The following is a 21,215-nucleotide window of genomic DNA, read 5'->3' on the forward strand; positions in this document are numbered from 1 at the left end:
AAGTCATGATTGAAGTTCTTCACAGAAAGCAAATTCCAGCCTATTAAAACAAAACAAAATGTATTTATTTATGTATACAAGAGTTCTTACATTTTTGTACAGTCACTAGCAAGTATAGCGTTTCGGACAGGTCCTTAATTCTAATTTTCCCCGGAATACGACCCGCCAAATCGTTTAATAACCAGGTACCCATTCACTGCTGGGTGAACAGAGGCTACAGTTAAGGATTGGTGCCCGGTCAATCCTCCCCGGCCAGGATACGAACCCAGGCCCAATCGTTTGTGAAGTGCCGAGTGAGTACTTTACCACTGCGCCACGGCAACTACACACTACACATTAACTACACACTAAGATCCTTACTCTTAGTGCGGGCGAAAATCTTTGAAAAAATCATTGCTGAATGAAATTAAAATCACCTAGCTAATAACTGTGTCCAGAGTTATAAGCAATTTGCATTCTAGAAATAACAGAACTACGTGTCTTATAACTGTTGATTAGAAAATTAACAAGAATCGGCAAGAAACCCCCATGTGCCCTTGGGAGAACCAGGAGCCTTTGAGAAACATAGTCAAAAAAGTTTTGTGAACAAGTTAGTGTTAGTTTTAGTTGAGGAAGAAATTGTCTCATTAAAACTACTCAAGTTACCGAACTTTAAAAGTTGTCAGCTACTTTTATTGGTTCTGAGAACTCCTTAGAGGTGCAAGTGTACCCCCCCTGGAAGGATACACTAGGGAAGTGTAACCCAAGATAGTAAATACTAGGGGTGTGTACCCCGAAGGTAGTGTTCACTAGAGAGATGTATCCCAAGTTAATGTCTATATCTATCTCAATCAAGTTTAACTATATTGGGACAAGCGAGTCTATAAGCCATGGACTCGCTTGTCCCAACTCCTCAACCACCTGTATATATATATATATATATATATGTCGTACCTAGTAGCCAGAACGCACTTTTGAGCCTACTATGCAAGGCCCGATTTGCCTAATAAGCCAAGTTTTCCTGAATTAATATATTTTCTCTATTTTTTTTCTTTTGAAATGATAAAGCTAACCATTTCATTACGTATGAGGTTAATTTTTTTTTATTGTAGTTAAAATTAATGTAGATATATGACCGAACCTAACCAACCCTACCTAACCTAACCTAACCTATCTCTATAGGTTAGGTTCGGTTAGGTAGCCGAAAAAGTTAGGTTAGGTTAGGTTAGGTAGGTTAGGTAGTCGAAAAAACATTAATTCATGAAAACTTGGCTTATTAGGCAAATCGAGCCTTGCATAGTAGGCTGAGAAGTGCGTTCTGGCTACTAGGTACGACATATATATATATATATATATATATATATATATATATATGCGAACAAGCCTGAATGGTCCCCAGGACTATATGCGAATGAATATATATATATATATATATATATATATATATATATATATATATATATATATATATATATATATATATATATATATATATATATATATGTCGTACATAGTAGCCAGAACTCACTTCTCAGCCTACTATGCAAGGCCCGATTTGCCTAATAAGCTAAGTTTTCATGAATTAATTGTTTTTCGACTATCTAACCTACCTAACCTAACCTAACCTAACTTTTTCGGCTACCTAACCCAACCTAACCTATAAAGATAGGTTAGGTTAGGTTAGGTAGGGTTGGTTAGGTTCGGTCATATATCTACGTTAATTTTAACTCCAATAAAAAAAATTGACCTAATACATAATGAAATGGGTAGCTTTATCATTTCATAAGAAAAAAATCAGAGAAAATATATTAATTCAGGAAAACTTGGCTTATTAGGCAAATCGGGCCTTGAATAGTAGGCCGAGAAGTGCGTTCTGGCTACTAGGTACGACATATATATATATATATATATATATATATATATATATATATATATATATATATATATATATATATATATATATATATATATATATATATATTATTAAATATGACCGAAAAAGTAAGATTAATAATTCTAACACGAATTTTCTCAATCTTTCGTACATTACGCTTCACTGTTGGAGGTAAATCAAAAATCACTTCTCCAAAATTCATTTTTATTTCTAGTCTGACGCGACACGGGCGCGTTTCGTAAAACTTATTACATTTTCAAAGACTTCACAAATACACAACTGATTAGAACTTACGTATCTCTGCTATTATATCTACATTTGAGTGAGGTGGGAGGGATGATGTGGCATATAGTGATGTGGCAATTAACACAAGACAGAACATGAGGGGATATTAATAGGGTATTAAAAGTGAAAAGCCATGCAACCTCTGAAGAGACAACTAACACAACACCTATACCCCCTATTAGACTATTTTACAGGAACTTCTTTTCCACAGCTCATAAAACGGAGGAAAGGGTCCTGAAAGATATTGTTAATAGAAACGTTATCCCTACAGACAAAAATCAGAGGATACAACTGACGATTTACTATAAAACCAGAAAAACGGCCAGCCTACTCATGAGAAACTCTCCAGACACAAAACAGAACGCTTTAAAAGAGACTAACGTCGTCTATGCCTTCAAATGCCCACTTGGGGACTGTAAGCTCCAAAAAACCCAGTATATAGGCAAGACAACAACATCTCTTTCTAGGCGTTTAACGATGCATAAGCAACAGGGCTCCATTAAGGAACATATAATCTCTTCCCATAACCAAACCATCGCCAGAGAAATCCTAGTAAACAACACAGAAATCATCGATAGATACAGCGATAGCAGGCGGCTTGACGTTTGCGAGGCACTACACATCAAGAAGTCAACACCAGCAATCAACAGCCAATTATTGCACAACTATATTCTACCCACCTCAAGACTCCGCTCCAATATAGAAGCATCAAGAAATATGGACCAATAGGCTTTCTACAAACACTTCTATTCAATACCCATTGTTTCTGTTCTGTCTTGTGTTGATACTTTTAATACCCTATTAATATCCCCTCATGTTCTGTCTTGTGTTAATTGCCACATCACTATATGCCACATCATCCCTCCCACCTCACTCAAATGTAGATATAATAGCAGAGATACGTAAGTTCTAATCAGTTGTGTATTTGTGAAGTCTTTGAAAATGTAATAAGTTTTACGAAACGCGCCCGTGTCGCGTCAGACTAGAAATAAAAATGAATTTTGGAGAAGTGATTTTTTATTTACCTCCAACAGTGAAGCGTAATGTACGAAAGATTGAGAAAATTCGTGTTAGAATTATTAATCTTACTTTTTCGGTCATATTTAATAATATATGTCTACAGGAAAGACTGCTACCAAAATATATATATATATATATATATATATATATATATATATATATATATATATATATATATATATATATATATATATATATATATATATATATATATATATATGCCTTCAACCCACTCTCGTATTTCACCATAATAATCAGTCACATTATCATTAAGAAATTATTCATTTGAACCTTTTAAACGTGCATATATGATCACCACAGTACACGCAAATGCCTCAGCCAGTGACGCTAGCGAAGCCAGACACCATCAAGGCAAACCCTTACCTAGAGACCCACAGCAGCAGCATGTCACCTTGGTTGAAATATCAATATACATACGTTACGCTGCCATTTACATAATATAATAGAATATTATGGAAATCCCACGTAATACGCGAGCATAATTCTTGGCGGGCGTGTGTGGTAACTGCATCAGCATTGGAACATCTTTATTGTGGAATAAAATGATATAATTTCTGTTTTACATGACTATTTATTTGGCTTAATTGTTAATTCTACTCCATAATGGTCATTAGTTGCGGTGGCTTTCGTGTGTGTGTACTCACCTAGTTGTGTTTGCGGGGGGGGGGGGGGTCGGCTCTTTGGTCCCGCCTCTCAACTATCAATATACTGGTGTATAAGTTCCTGAGCCTACTGGGCTCTATCATATCTACACTTAAAACTGTGTATGGAGTCAGCCCCTCACCACATCGCTTCCTAATGCTGTGGTGTGTGTGTGTGTGTGTGTGCACGCGCGTGTGTGAGTGTTTGCTCAATAATACAAATTATTTGCCCGTCAACCTGTAATTTTCAATTACACAAACGCATAGTCAAGATGCTAGAGCCGCCAAACTTAACGTCATATAACGGGATCGTGAGAAAAACATCAGGGTTCTGGTCTCAAGAACGGGTTTTAGCTCCTGGGACCCCACGTTGTTCTAGCGATTTCTTGAGAAGTCGAGGCTCCTAGGGGCCAAAGTGAAGGAAAAATTATTTGCCACTTTTTATTGTAATTGACAATTGATTTGACTGGGGTGTGTTGATAACTCATCTCGTCCATTCTTGAGAGGCAGACCAAGGGGGGGGGGGTGAGGGTTAAAGTTCTAGTTAGGCGATTAAGACAAGAATTTCCTTAAGTACTTTCGTATTTAATAATACATTTTCAGAAGGAGGTATTAGGAAGGATATACGAAGGAAAGAAATAAAAGGAAGGGAGAATGAAGGAAGGATCCTTCTGAAGATGTAATATTAAATACGAAAGTACTTAAGGAAATTCCAATGTGGTCAAACATTGCCACATTGTTCATCATGTGTTAATTTTCAAGATTTACACACACAGACATACACATTATATATATATATATATATATATATATATATATATATATATATATATATATATATATATATATAATAAAAAATAAACCCCTCATGTGATGTAACTCGACATTTTAATTATCTAATTACTGCCATTTCGGTACACAGTTAATTAACTGTAATAATCATGGCGGCTAAATTATTGTAATTATTTGGTATTATTTCCTAGTAAGCTGGGCTGAGAGGTCATGTTGGGTCAAATATGGCGTGAGTGGCCATAGATTGGTTGTTACTAGGTGCTGGGGGTTGCTGGGGGCTGCTGGGTGTTGCTGGGGGCTCCTGGGTGTTGCTGGGAGCTGGGGGCTTTTTTTCATAAAATAATATGTAGTTAAGAAAATTGTCTACAGACCGATAATCTTTGTCCATCATCGTTCCAACTGTTTGATCCATGAGTCTGTTGGTGAACAACGAGTCGACATCTAGAGAAGATCTGATTTACACGCAACTATATAACTATTTGATTTGCAACTATATAATTTATATAGTTGCAAATCTGGCTGCAACTATATAATGTATATAGTTGCAGCCAGATGGGACAGTCTTTGTGTCACTTTTGGTCCATGACTGGACCACAGGTGAGGTCCACCAGAGGCTCTGGTCCGCCGGGCGAGGATAACTCTACTTAACAGATTTCTTAGATTCTACTGGGATGATAAAATGGGATTTAAACATCTGCGCCTGAAAACCAATTTTGTTAGAAAATGTTAGAAAAAAATTCCAGTCTATGTTGACCAGACCACACACTAGAAAGTGAAGGGATGACGACGTTTCGGTCCATCCTGGACCATTCTCAAGTCGAAGGTGAAGGGACGACGACGTTTCGGTCCGTCCTGGACCATTCTTAAGTCGAAGGTGAAGGGACGACGACGTTTCGGTCCGTCCTGGACCATTCTCAAGTCGAAGGTGAAGGGACGACGACGTTTCGGTCTGTCCTGGACCATTCTCAAGTCGATCATTGACTTGAGAATGGTCCAGGACAGATCGAAACGTCGTCGTCCCTTCACCTTCTAGTGTGTGGTCTGGTCAACATTCCAGTCTATGTTTTGTGTGTTTGTTCACAGTAAGTGATTGTTTTATTTGTGTGTTTGCATTTGTGCCTGCAAGCTGACAGCTCCTTGCACTACTGGTGGTGAGTGCTGGCTGCTGGCGACAGGGTTCACCAGTAGTTAAAACTTGCAAGCAAACTAAAAACAATTTGCCACCAGCATTCTTCACTCTTTCAACAACTCCTCGCTCACCATTCCCACTCTCTGTCACAGCTTTCTTCACCATCCTCCCTCTCTCTCTACCACCTGTTCCTTCACCATCGGCTCTCTATACCACCCTTCCCTCATCAACTTCTCTTTACCACCACTTCCTCACCATCCTCTTCCTATCACCCATTCCTCACCATACTCCCTCTACCGCCCCTTTCTAACCATCTTCCATCTCTCACTATCTTCTCCCTATCACCCCTTCTTCACCATCCTCTCCTTAGCACTTGCAGCGATTTCGCTGTTCTGTTTTCTAGTCCATCTCAGTTGTAAATCATCTTTTTAAATGTCTCAACAGTTCGAATGAGACCTGAGATGTTCACTAATTGTCGTTTAATTTTATGTATGTTCTGGAGTTTTTGTATATATATATATATATATATATATATATATATATATATATATATATATATATATATATATATATATATATATATATATATATTGTATATATTGGTTACAAAATATGTTTCACATTAATATAAAAAATTATTTATAGAGAGTTAGAGTAGCATGATAGATACAGTAAAAACAAATTATCAAATTCCATATAGAAATGTCCAATAATACTGCAGGTGTAGCCTTGCAGCTGCCTGCTGAGGTCTGAAGCATGCAGCTGTGTGTGTTTACCCTGGCCAGCCAGCCCCCTGCCTCTACCTAATATCGCCATCCTATCAACAACATCACTGGCCATTTCCATATCAAAAGCTTCAGCGTGAATGTCCAATGGCTCGAGGATTTGTAAGATCAACAGCGCTGCTAGATTTGCACGAGTCTGCCAATAATGATTGGCTCTCTGGAGCTGGGAGGAACTATGGGCATGTTTCACTCTGGCAGGTTTTAGTCTAGTTCTATTTTCCCCCTGCTGCTCTCTTGTGTATCTAAGACTACCTAGTTTTCCCGGTATCGTATATGTATAATATAATTCATAAATTGTTTTTTATTGAAGTTACAAATTCAGTAACATTTGTGGATTTTGCGTTTGATAGTATGATTTTGATTAATATCTTTAGGGGGGGAAGATCATGCACGATTGTCATTACAGTGAAGCAAATTTGTGTACTTGACCCCAGCACATAAAACAATACAGCCTGTTTTATTATTTTTCAGCAGCACTTTGCGCTTAAAATATTATAGGATGGGGAAATCAGGCCCATTGCTGTTGGCAACACCGACGCCTCGTTGCAAATGCTGCAATGAGATTGGTCAACGGAGAATCAACCACCTTGCTAAAACCCAATCAACTTGAGTTCGGGGATTCTCCCCCCTCCCCCCCCCCAGGCTGTGAAGCTGCATCATATGCAACACGAGCATACATTGCTCATCTCACAGAGCATACTACATTGCTCATCTCCGATTTTAAAAATACCTTAAAGATGGTATTAAGGAAGTCCCAGCGTCGGAAGAGACGCTGTTCTCCGAGCCGTTCGTAGTCATTTCTCTCCTCTTCATCGGGTCTTCCAAACATGCTACACCAACCACTTGGGCTGGACGGTAGAACGACGGTTTCGCTTCATGCAGGTCGGTGTTCAATACCCGACCGTTTAAATGGTTGGGAACCATTCCTTTTCCTCCGTCCCATCCCTAATCCTTATCCTGACCCCTTCCAAGTGCTATATATTCGTAATGACTTGGCGCTTTCTCCTGATAGTTCCCTTCCTTTCCAGACATGCCACAGTGGAGACTCGAAGCTTTTCTTCGGAAAATTATGGTAACTCATGTGAAGGGTTACCATAATTTACTCCTTCACATACCATACCTTATGGTATGTAAAGAAGGTTTTAAGGGGGGGGGAGCGCTTAGTCCCCCAATACGTTTTTTCTTAGCCATTAAAGAGGTTACTGATAGTCGTATCTGAATGATGGCACTCCTCAGAACCCGTCCGGAGGAGGTTGATGTCTTGCTAATCTCTTTCAAGACACCTTACTAATGCACAAACAACAATGTCCATCAAAGAACATATAATTTCTTCACGCAGCCAGATCACCACCAGAGAAACCTTGAAGAACAGCACAGAAACAACCGGAAGATACATCGAGTATAGATTAGGCAATTAGCCAATCACTACACATCGAACAGTCTGAACCAACTGCTAAAAAATACCAGTTCACAATCATATACATTATACCATCTTCGAGACTAAGGCCGAATATCCATCACACTTTCTTATAGAATGTATTTACAAAAATGTGTATACGCATCAAGGTTCATTGATTATTAATTCTGTAACTTAAAAATGGATATCGTCAATTACTGGAGCGCGCCGGATCCTTTCAGGAAATACGAGAAGACAAAGGCCTCGCAGGTCGGATGCACGAGAGAGAGAGAGATATAATGATGACATTACATTAATTAACACATTTTATGTTGAGAAGCATTTTTTTTAATATAAATCTCTCGCCCCACATGTTCAGAGACTTTGGGTACGTTGCTGTCTCCAGCAGCTAGTGTGTTGAACAGTTTATGTTCTTGATGTGTATGTATGTGTGTCTTTGTACAGTGTTCTTTTATGTTCTTGATGTGTGTGTGTGTCTTTGTACAGTGTTCTTTTATGTTCTTGATGTGTGTGTATGTCTTTGTACAGTGTTCTTTTATGTTCTTGATATGTGTGTGTGTGTGTCTTTGTGCAGTGTTCTTTTATGTTCTTGATGTGTGTGTGTGTCTTTGTAAAGTGTTCTTTTATGTTCTTGATGTGTGTGTGTGTCTTTGTAAAGTGTTCTTTTATGTTCTTGATGTGTGTGTGTGTCTTTGTAAAGTGTTCTTTTATGTTCTTGATGTGTGTGTGTGTCTTTGTACAGTGTTCTTTTATGTTCTTGATGTGTGTGTGTGTCTTTGTACAGTGTTCTTTTATGTTCTTGATGTGTGTGTGTGTGTATCTTTGTACAGTGTTCTTTTATGTTCTTGATGTGTGTGTGTCTTTGTACAGTGTTTTCTTCTGCCATTATACACTAATACTACAATTCGACAACAGTTCACATAATTATAATTATTTATATTATTATTATTATTATTATTATTATTATTATGATTATTATTATTATTATTATTATTATTATTATTATTGATTTTACTGCTATTATTTGAATTATTATAGTTATTATTCTTTTTATAATTACATTTAACACATTTCCCTGGAGTACACTACCCTGGAGTACTCTACCCTGGAGTACTCTACCCTGGAGTACACTACCCTGGAGTACACTACCCTGGAGTACACTACCCTGGAGTACTCTACCCTGGAGTACACTACCCTGGAGTACACTACCCTGGAGTACACTACCCTGGAGTACTCTACCCTGGAGTACACTACCCTGGAGTACACTACCTTGGAGTACACTACCCTGGAGAACACAAACTTGGAGTACACTACCCTGGAGAACACAACCTTGGGGTTATTTTATATTAATTTATATTTTCCTGTGATAAACTGTCACCGTTACACCAGCCAGATTTTACAGTCATCTATCACATGTTGCGAGGTTCCAGGAAGAGAGAGAGAGAGAGAGAGAGAGAGAGAGAGAGAGAGAGAGAGAGAGAGAGAGAGAGAGAGAGAGAGAGAGAGAGAGAGAGAGAGAGTGAGAGAAGGGACGTAAAGAGTGTAAGAGAGGGTAGAGGGAAAGTAAGAGAGGAAGAGATAGAATGAGAAAGTAGGAGAGAAGAAAGAGGGTTTCGTGACAGAGGGAGAGACAGTACAATGAGAGAGAAAGAGAGAGAGAGAGAGAGAGAGAGAAAGAGAGAGAGAGAGAGAGAGAGAGAGAGAGAGAGAGAGAGAGAGAGAGAGAGAGAGAGAGAGAGAGAGAGAGAGAGAGAGAGAGAGAGAGAGAGAGAGAAATAGCTCCTACACCTAGTATCACTCCCCCAGACCCCCACTTAAGCAACACCACGCACTTCTACAAACACTAACCATCATGCCCCCTCACCCTGAATTATAATTAATACTTGCATTAATTTCCCAGATGCAGGGAACCAGGCGTGAGATAAGGGAAAATAGACCCTAATACCCTTACTGGCTATGTGTATGCACGGTATAGGGGAAGCTTGGGGGCCGTAACGTCCTGAACCTTTCCGCTCGAATAGCTCTCAACCACTTAGTTTTCAGAGCGGTGGGGGGGGGGGAAATAAAGGGAACAGTAAACTCTGAACACTCACCTATTGACCTTGACTCGGTCAGGAAGGGTGAAGGTCAAACTAGGAAGAAGGAAGGGCGAATGGGGGAACTGGAGGGAAGGAGAGAGAAAGTATATATATATATATATATATATATATATATATATATATATATATATATATATATATATATATATATATATATATATGTATATATATATATATATATATACATATATATATATATATATATATATATATATATATATATATATATATATATATATATATATATATATATATGCAGAATAACCACATGTAAAAAATAGAAAATGCTTAACGCGTTTTCGGCTAATTCGCCTTCATCAGAGCAAAGTAGAATCTTGATTCTACTTTGCTCTGATGAAGGCGAATTAGCCGAAAACGCATTAAGCATTTTCTTTTTTTTAATGTGGTTATTCTGCATACTTGGATCAGTGTTTTTGTGATCATTGTTGCATATATATATATATATATATATATATATATATATATATATATATATATATATATATATATATATATATATATTTATATATAATATTGTTATGGTTACATCCCCTGAAACGGCTCTTGCTGTTTGTCAAGAGTCATACGCCCTCTGTATATATATAGGAAGTATGCAGTATTTATTTTATTATGCTTAGAGGGAGGCCAGAAGCCAAACTTTTGAGTTTAGAGCAATTTTATGAGTTTCTATGGAGCATTTGACAAAATGGCGAGCGCCAACCGGCCTCAATAGAGAAATCCTGCCAAGAATCGAAGAGCCACAGCGACGCCGAGTTTCCCCCGGATGAAGGAAAGAGAGATGACTGGGCACATGGAAGAAGGTGTTACCAATGGGGAGGTGACCCGAGGTCACGTGATATGACCAGAGCGCCTGAGTGGTGAATGCACTCGCTGGCGGGCACCAGTGCTCTTTGTGACGTCGCGAGAGGTGGGGTGTTATGCGATCAGCTCGGCAGAAACCGAAGAGTTTGCAAGTTTAAGACGTCGAGTAGGAACAGATTCAAGGCTAACCTTTATGAAAACCGTGAGAAGCTTCTCGGGGGAAGTTTCTGAAGACGAGGATCTGCAAATTGCAAGCAATTGTAACCCCAAACTCACAGTGTTCGAGGATCACTTGTGTGTGCTAGGAGACTGGACCCAAGAGACGAGTGGCAGTACCCTCTCAGCCTTCCATATTTTCTGTGCAACCGCATGGAGGTAGTGTGCAATCCTGGTCAACAGTCACCATCGACGAGGAGGTACAGGTGAGCAGTGTGAACTACACACTGCCACCTACAAGATTACAGTGACCAGTGTAGGGCCAGCGTGAGAGTACAAGGTGCCTGGAGGCCCTTGTAACTCTAGAAGAGCCCCTCAGCAACAACTGAACACCAGTAGAGAGGAGTGAGGGCCGAGTGAAGGGGTGGATGACAGCCGATACGCAACCTGAATACTTGACTCTCCGCGAGGAATTAGTAATGTGTTGAGATAAGACGGTCAGCAGAATGGCAACTCAAGTGTACAAGGACAGAGAGAGAGAGAGAGAGAGAGAGAGAGAGAGAGAGAGAGAGACAGAGAGAGAGAGAGAGAGAGAGAGACAGAGAGAGAGAGAGAGAGAGAGAGAGAGAGAAACGGCGAAGAGATAGACTAACAATTATTGCACCAGGAACCTCAGTGAGTTACTGAGTATTATTACAGAAGCAAACATCTCTTTTTGCGCTCAGGGCTTTGCAGTATGCCCATTAGCTAACTTAAACACGTAACCCACGAATACAAATACTGCAGTGAGAATACAGCATTACAGCCATTAACTGTAAGCATGTTATTGTACAACATTTGTAACTCGCGAGTCATCTACGTTATATTTACCTTGATAATTATTTAAAAAAAAAAGTGGCGCTTGAGTTTGTAAAGAATGTAAGAATGTTTTATTGTCTTTCACTACATGGCGGCTGGTCATCCCAAGTTGTATATGTGAGACAGATCTATCCGGCTTGAGCAAGGAATAGGCGCGTCCAATTAGCCTGTCTATCCAGAGCTCTTCAAAAGCAAGTTGATGGTCTTCTTGCTGCTGTAGCAAATGGTCTTGTAGCAGATGGCAGTAAACCGTCCTACTCGGTAGTGAAGGTATAGGGAATTAATTTTTTTGTCAGTGAGATAGAAATAGTTCCTACAGCTAATATCACTCCCCCTAACAACCCTGACCCCCGCACACTTAAATTGCTTCCCTCAATTTTTATTTCCTCCAACGACCTTAGAAGAGCTTTAAGAGTCCCTGAATCTTGCAGTGGCCACCCTGAAGCCATCAACACTGCCACTCTTCTGGTCAAAAAAGGTGTCCAGCAGCTGGACACCCTCATAAAGACTGTCAAGCAGTATCCTCCCCCGCGATAACATCTTGACGATTAAATGGGACCTCAGAATGTAGAAAAGAATTACTGAACAAAAAATTGTACCACTTACGGGTTATTCATGCCTGTACCACCTCTTGGGTGGCTTAATCTTTATCAATCAATTAATCTTCTATTTCCTCTTTTAATCAGCCGTTGAAAAGTTTATTGAGAATACTTTAATAGGTGGGATGAAGTCGGCAGTGTTGGCCGCCCTGTCAGAGGGAACATGACGGCTATCGTCCTTCTTTAAGATCTCTTCCATATTAAACAATGTTTTGTATTTTTTACTGCAAAATGCATTAATTTTAAAATAAATATTTTCTAGAGTCAAATATTAATTAGATATATTACCGCAGTTCAGAGAGTTATAAAGAGTTCCTGAAACAAATCTGCCTAATTAATTATAATTTCGTCGCCTGGAATACTGAACAGACACAGTGTTATTAATCATGGAAAATGAATATATACACCCACACTATATCACCTTATAACTGGTATGAATAAATTAAGCACGGTTATAGTGTGTCTGAGATGGGAGATGTTATCCCCCAAGAGGTACAGTAACATCTGCATGTGATATATTGATTCCATTCACTTCATGGAATATTGATTTTTAAAATATAATTGATCACTGCAGTAATGGAACAGTTTACGGGCTATTCATGCCCGTACCACCTCTTGAGTAGCTTAATCTTCATCAATCAATCATTGGTACATTGAAACTCGCTTCCATCAACATAAAACACACTTGAGGAATACCTATACGCCACTCAAAAAGATATTTCCCCTTATTTGTATTCAACTTAATGACAAAGTACAAAACACAAACAAGATTGAGAAATATATAACATAAAGAAGCTGGCAGACAAGGTCGGTCATGGAAACGAAGGCAGGTGCCGGAATAACATAGGGATACTAATGATGATAAAGTATGAAGCACCGTCAGAGGGAGGAAGACAAACAGGAGTGGCGAGCGTGGAGGGACACACATAAATAAACACCCCCTCCCCCCTCCTCCCTCCCCTCCCTCCCCTCCCCCCCCCCTCCCTCCCCTCCCCCCCCCCACACACACAGACAGACAGACAGACACAGACGGTAAGACAGGTGACTGACGCGCGTCCAATTTCCTTATTGATCGTATGGCTGGTATGTCCAGAGGCGCGAGACTAGCATACACCAACACGCTGCAGGAGATGCTGTAGTCACAGCACCCTAGACCACTGCTGGAGCAGCTTGCTGGCCCTAACAGCACCCTAGACCACTGCTGGAGCAGCTTGCTGGCGCAGCTTACTGGCCCTCACAGCACCCTAGAACACTGCTGGAGCTGCTTACTGGTCCTAACAGCACCCTAGACCACTGCTGGAGCAGCTTGCTGGCCCTCACAGCACCCTAGATCACTGCTGGAGCAGCTTGCTGGCCCTCACAGCACCCTAGACCACTGCTGGAGCAGCTTGCTGGCCCTCACAGCACCCTAGACCACTGCTGGAGCTGCTTGCTGGCCCTCACAGCACCCTAGAACACTGCTGGAGCAGCTTACTGGCCCTCACAGCACCCTAGAACACTGCTGGAGCACCTTGCTGACCCTCACAGCACCCTAGAACACTGCTGGAGCAGCTTGCTGGCCCTCACAGCACCCTAGAACACTGCTGGACCTTGCTAACCCTCACAGCACCCTAGAACACTGCGGGAGCAGCTTGCTGGCCCTCACAGCACCCTAGAACACTGCTGGAGCAGCTTGCTGACCCTCACAGCACCCTAGAACACTGCGGGAGCAGCTTGCTGGCCCTCACAGCACCCTAGAACACTGCTGGAGCACCTTGCTGACCCTCACAGCACCCTAGAACACTGCTGGAGCAGCTTGCTGGCCCTCACAGCACCCTAGAACACTGCTGGACCTTGCTGACCCTCACAGCACCCTAGACCACTGCGGGAGCAGCTTGCTGGCCCTCACAGCACCCTAGAACACTGCTGGAGCAGCTTGCTGACCCTCACAGCACCCTAGAACACTGCGGGAGCAGCTTGCTGGCCCTCACAGCACCCTAGAACACTGCTGGAGCAGCTTGCTGGCCCTCACAGCACCCTAGAACACTGCTGGAGCAGCTTGCTGGCCCTCACAGCACCCTAGAACACTGCTGGAGCAGCTTGCTGGCCCTCACAGCACCCTAGAACACTGCTGGACCTTGCTGACCCTCACAGCACCCTAGAACACTGCGGGAGCAGCTTGCTGGCCCTCACAGCACCCTAGAACACTGCTGGAGCAGCTTGCTGACCCTCACAGCACCCTAGAACACTGCGGGAGCAGCTTGCTGGCCCTCACAGCACCCTAGAACACTGCTGGAGCACCTTGCTGACCCTCACAGCACCCTAGAACACTGCTGGAGCAGCTTGCTGGCCCTCACAGCACCCTAGAACACTGCTGGACCTTGCTGACCCTCACAGCACCCTAGACCACTGCGGGAGCAGCTTGCTGGCCCTCACAGCACCCTAGAACACTGCTGGAGCAGCTTGCTGACCCTCACAGCACCCTAGAACACTGCGGGAGCAGCTTGCTGGCCCTCACAGCACCCTAGAACACTGCTGGAGCAGCTTGCTGGCCCTCACAGCACCCTAGAACACTGCTGGAGCAGCTTGCTGGCCCTCACAGCACCCTAGAACACTGCTGGAGCAGCTTGCTGGCCCTCACAGCACCCTAGACCACTGCTGGAGCAGCTTGCTGGCCCTCACAGCACCCTAGACCACTGCTGGAGCAGCTTGCTGGCCCTCACAGCACCCTAGACCACTGCTGGAGCATCTTGTTGGCCCTCACAGCACCCTAGACCACTGCTGAAGCAGCTTGCTGGCCCTCACAGCACCCTAGACCACTGCTGGAGCAGCTTGCTGGCCCTCACAGCACCCTAGACCACTGCTGGAGCAGCTTGCTGGCCCTCACAGCACCCTAGACCACTGCTGGAGCATCTTGTTGGCCCTCACAGCACCCTAGACCACTGCTGAAGCAGCTTGCTGGCCCTCACAGCACCCTAGAACACTGCTGGAGCAGCTTGCTGGCCCTCACAGCACCCTAGAACACTGCTGGAGCCGCTTGCTGGCCCTCACAGCACCCTAGAACACTGCTGGAGCAGCTTGCTGGCCCTCACAGCACCCTAGACCACTGCTGGAGCAGCTTGCTGGCCCTCACAGCACCCTAGACCACTGCTGGAGCAGCTTGCTGGCCCTCACAGCACCCTAGACCACTGCTGGAGCAGCTTGCTGGCCCTCACAGCACCCTAGAACACTGCTGGAGCAGCTTGCTGGACCTCACAGCACCCTAGACCACTGCTGAAGCAGCTTGCTGGCCCTCACAGCACCCTAGACCACTGCTGGAGCAGCTTGCTGGCCCTCACAGCACCCTAGACCACTGCTGGAGCAGCTTGCTGGCCCTCACAGCACCCTAGAACACTGCTGGAGCAGCTTGCTGACCCTCACAGCACCCTAGAACACTGCTGGAGCAGCTTGCTGGCCCTCACAGCACCCTAGAACACTGCTGGAGCAGCTTGCTGACCCTCACAGCACCCTAGAACACTGCTGGAGCAGCTTGCTGACCCTCACAGCACCCTAGAACACTGCTGGAGCAGCTTGCTGGCCCTAACAGCACCCTAATACATTGCCGGGGCAACTGGTGGTCCTCATAGCATCCCAATTCATTTCTGGAGCACTCGCTGGCTTCCTCACAGCACCCCGATACACTGCTGGATTTAAACAAACTTTATGGGGCAGGTTGACAACATAGTTTTTTACATAGCTCCCTAAACCAAATATTACATATAATAATGTCAATTCACAAAACATTGTAATTACAAATAAAATTATAACAACTAGAATCCAACATAGAAAAATAATCATTTGGACTTAGTAGAGCAAACAAGGAGAAACAAGTGAATGATATGGAAATAGGGAGTGAGCAAGAGAACAGCGATCACAAGGAAATCAGGGCTAATAGGATGGAAAAGTTGTGACTGAACTCTAGTTAAAGTATTAGATTTCCGGTAAGCTGATTTTCAGGGATTAAGGAAGGTGGACAGGGTGAAGCGGGACACGTTAGGTGGACAACCTTTGGGGTGTGTGAGGTGACCCCAGCTGCAGCGAGGGACTTGGTGTTGGATTATAATGAAGAGTTTCATAGTATCGCTTTTTCAAACCTTTTTAATTGGGACCCAGGGACGTAGAATTCTATTTTAAATAAATTTGGTCTAATAATGATTGTCCAAACTGGTTACCCATATATCACTTAAAGCCTTATTGGTATACAAGAAAGCTGTATAGATTTAATTAGAAATAAAGAAGTTCATGTAGAAAGTTGTATAGATTTAATTAGAAATAAAGAAGTTCATATAGAACTTTCATAAAACTAGCCCAAACATACATATATATATATATATATATATATATATATATATATATATATATATACACAAACAATCACAATGCACATGACATAGAAGGATTACGACGCGTATCTCACCAAATTCTGAAATATGGGATGCTGTAACAAGATTTCCCGTCCTCGCCTTTCTCAGGTACAACCTTTTTTTTCCCGATTTTCCAAATTCACTGTAAAATTGGATTTACTTGCGCTGATACAGACATCCTCCCGCCTGTCACTGTACGTTATTGAGCTAATATGAGCTTTTTGTATCTTTTGATGAGGCGTGTGGGAGGCTGGAGACGAAACCTTACGCAAAGATATCCACAATTAAAATCTAAGGTTGATTCATATATATACCTAGTTTATATATATGTATATATATATATATATATATATATATATATATATATATATATATATATATATATATATATATATATATATATATATATATATATATATATATATACCTAGTTTAGTGTTTCGTCATCAATGTGCCTTTTCAAATTTTTTAATATATTGAACACTTCAGGAAGTTTTTGTCTGTAGGAGCCTGAAATCTTAGTACAAAACCCAATAATAATATTAATAATAATAATAATAATAATTTTTCATTTATATAATATGAAAGGGATCAGATTACAGCTGTTGTTTAGTAGGGAAAATTGTGTACATGTTTGATGAAGTCACTACCCGTTGGGAACAGTTGATTGAAAGCGACTGTTGCTATGTACTGTTTACTGTATAATGTCGGTCGCTTTCAACCAACGGTGCCAACTGGGTAATTGCGCCCAATGAAGTGGTTATTAATATATAAAACTATAAAACACGGGTATTGTATCGGGAAATAAACCAATGTTCCCAACACTACTTATGTATTTCATCCACAAAATATGAACGAACTTTGTCGCTCATTCGACCAATGAGCTCCTGACACACATTTTTCGTGTTTTTTTTTTTTTAATTGGGTAACTATAATTGGGTTATCGTGATCACCATTGACACATATTGAGATATTTACCAACCATAAGTGGGTCAGAGGCATCAGCTCTAGTAATTCCAGCAAATTTACATCGTACAGTGCTCCAAAGGCCTCGTTTGATCCCCTGAGAGGCAGACGTCTCTCAGACGTCTATTGCTCATGACACAATAACAGACGCAATGCGTCCCCCACACATGTTGTCACGACGCACATGTTGTCACGAGACACATATTGTCACAACACACATATTTAGTTCCCCTTTAATATATTCCTCCAATTGTTGTGTCATTCAAAGGCCCTGAATTCAATTTAAATATTTAAACATTGAATCTGTGTGAGAAGGACTGTTTTTCATGCTGTTCAATTATAGCAGTATTCCCGCCTGTAACTAAACCCATCTGCAGCAAGCCGAGTTCCCGAACATTTATGTGCATCCTAAAACAATATATATTTGTAAACAATATCATATTTGTCTTTGGTAACATCTGAAGCATTTGATCAAGTGTTGACAGTTATTTAGTAGACGATCTATCCACTAACGCTACAGTGGACTGTACTAAAATCAACCAACATGCAAGGATAGTTCCTCCCTCGGCCTACAGCATGAGCAGGTTCAGGGTAGGCACGCCCACACCTCCTGGGACAATCTAACTCCACTACCTGGAGTTAGATGAAAGGTGTGGAACACATCCACATGTTCTGGAAAGGTGTTTTCCTTGTCAACAGAAGAAGTCTCTGGTGCCAATGGCGCTCCAGATTGATTTGCTCTGAAAATTTATGACAGATTTGGAAGGTTTAGGGGCAAATTTTCACTTTTTTTGTTCCCCTCAGCTTATATAATTTTTCTTCTTCCAGGTTACTCTAGAGTGTTCCACTCGGATATTATTCATTCTACTCATTACATCAGGTGTTTAAAATAGAAAACAAATTTTTTTATAAGTACATATATATATTTTTGAATGTTTAACATTAATTAAAAAATGAATTAAGTAAGTATTACTCGAGAAAATGCATTAATTATTCCATAACATAACTGAATATGGTTTCCCGCGTTATTATGATCTATGATCAATAGGTTGAACATATATTAACGACAGTAAGTAAGTAAATAATTATCAAAAGAAGGCACCAAACCGGGAAGGATATGTAGCACCATATATTACCGACAGGTATACCCAGGTTTTCAGTGTATGTGTATGTATACATGAGACTATACATTATATTTAAATTGAAGTATATTTCGCTAGCTGGTCAATAAGCCTTGGTGGTGGCGATATTAACCCTGCAGGGGAAGATTGACCTTAAGCCAGGATATTCCCCCTAATTAAGGTGAGATAATACCCCCACCATCCTTGGTGGGGGGGGGGGGTATTATCCCCCACCAAGATAATACACACGTACATACACACATGTATATACATTTGTAATATGATCCCTTATAGAGAGTAATGCAAAATTACAAAATTAGAGAGAGAGTAATGCACATGGAATGTATTATTCTCCTACAGGTGGTCTGGTCAGCACCTTGTCTAAAAATACGTGTGTGTGTGTGTGTGTGTATGTGTGTGTGTGTGTGTGTGTGTGTGTGTATGTGTGTGTGTCTGTGTGTGTGTCTGTGTGTGTGTCTGTGTATGTGTGTGTGTGTGTGTGTGTGTGTCAGTGTGTGTGTGTGTGTGTGTGTGTGTGTGTGTGTGTGTGTGTGTGTGTGTGTGTGTGTGTGTGTGTGTGTGTCTGTGTGTGTGTGTGGGCGCCCATCTCTAAACTTTAATTTCTCCAGGAATAAACTTGGTACCTGGACAGGCATTTGTGGTAAAGATTTCTCGCAAACTTTCTTCATTTTGAACTCTTATGGATCCGAGGTTTAGCTCGGCTACCGAAATGGGAGAACCCGGAGCAGCGCACCTTCGTAATTCTCAGATAAAATGATCATGTGTGTCCCATAAATTGCAGTTAAAATTAATATATATATATATATATATATATATATATATATATATATATATATATATATATATATATATATATATATATATATATATATATTTATATATATATATATATATATATATATATATATATATATATATATATATATATATATATATATATATATTGTACCTCTACTCGTCACTGGTTCTGTTTTGCATTTCCTTGAGTATGCACATCTCTCCTACAGTACCTGCCCACCATCATTCATGAGAATTTTGGACATGGGGCAGAACAGATGCAAGAAGACTCATCTCTATTCTTGACGCGTTCTGATCGGACTGGTCTGAACGTCAGAGCCTTCGATATCGGAGAGACGCTGATGGACTTACTGTTATTTATAAGATGAATATTCTCAAAGTTTCTCACCTGGCCCAACCTCGTGGACAACCAGATTTTGGCACCCGTAAGTCAAGGCGCTCAGCCATCAACAGTTTCATGCAAGAATGTCTTTCTCAAGGCCATAGCCCCCATCAATGATCATTTACTCCTAGGCCGACTCACATCTGGAATTTATTCGTTCAAAATGTTTATTCACATGAAATACCCATCCATATGAAGGCTCTAGCACATAGTTGCCTCCTGGCTGATCCTTAAATTTCTCCCGTTCCTTACATGTAAGTTTCGGGACTAAAGTAACATTAAAGTTAGTTTATTCTTGCTAGATACAAATAATAAGCTCACTAAATAAATGTTTCAACTGGCAAGCTTCAGATGAACTGATGTAGGATAACAGCTCTTCGTTTGCAGTTTCACAAGGAACACTACTCTTATTCCTTAGGAACCCAAGCCTTAGTTTAGAAAACAAGAAAATAAAGACATACACAGACATATAGACAGACAGACAGACTGAGAGAGAGAACGATGATTGCTTGTGCTCTCGTCAAAATGTGTCTTTCATATATATTTTCTTGCATTCGTTATCCCTTGGCTTTTTAAGAATAAATAATCACCCCCCAACTACTTGGGCTGGACGGTAGAGCGACGGACTCGCTTCATGCAGGTGACCGTTCAATCCCCGACCGTCCAAATGGTTGGGCACCATTCCTTTCCCCCATCCCATCCCAAACCCTTATCCTAACCCCCCTTCCAAGTGCTATATAGTCGTAATGGTTTGGCGCTTTCTCTTGATAGTTCCATCCCTCCCTTCCCTCTCTGGCTCAAGTGGATTCGAAACAGAATCTTGGATTTCACGTACATTTACTGACGTTAGATCCGTGGATTTTGCATTTGACGTTTTCCAGTTAGTGTCGCTCCGTTAGAAGATTCAATTCATATCAGCGAATTAAACTAGATTATTTATCAATGAATACCAAAATAGGAAAACGAATGGATTCAATTAAAATTTGGCAGCGGGACGCGGAGTGAGCTAGGCACATCAAACGAGACCACAGCAACGCAGGACTCTACA

Source organism: Procambarus clarkii, chromosome 37 (genome assembly GCF_040958095.1).
Source record: "Procambarus clarkii isolate CNS0578487 chromosome 37, FALCON_Pclarkii_2.0, whole genome shotgun sequence".
Classification (NCBI taxonomy): Eukaryota; Metazoa; Arthropoda; class Malacostraca; order Decapoda; family Cambaridae; genus Procambarus; species Procambarus clarkii.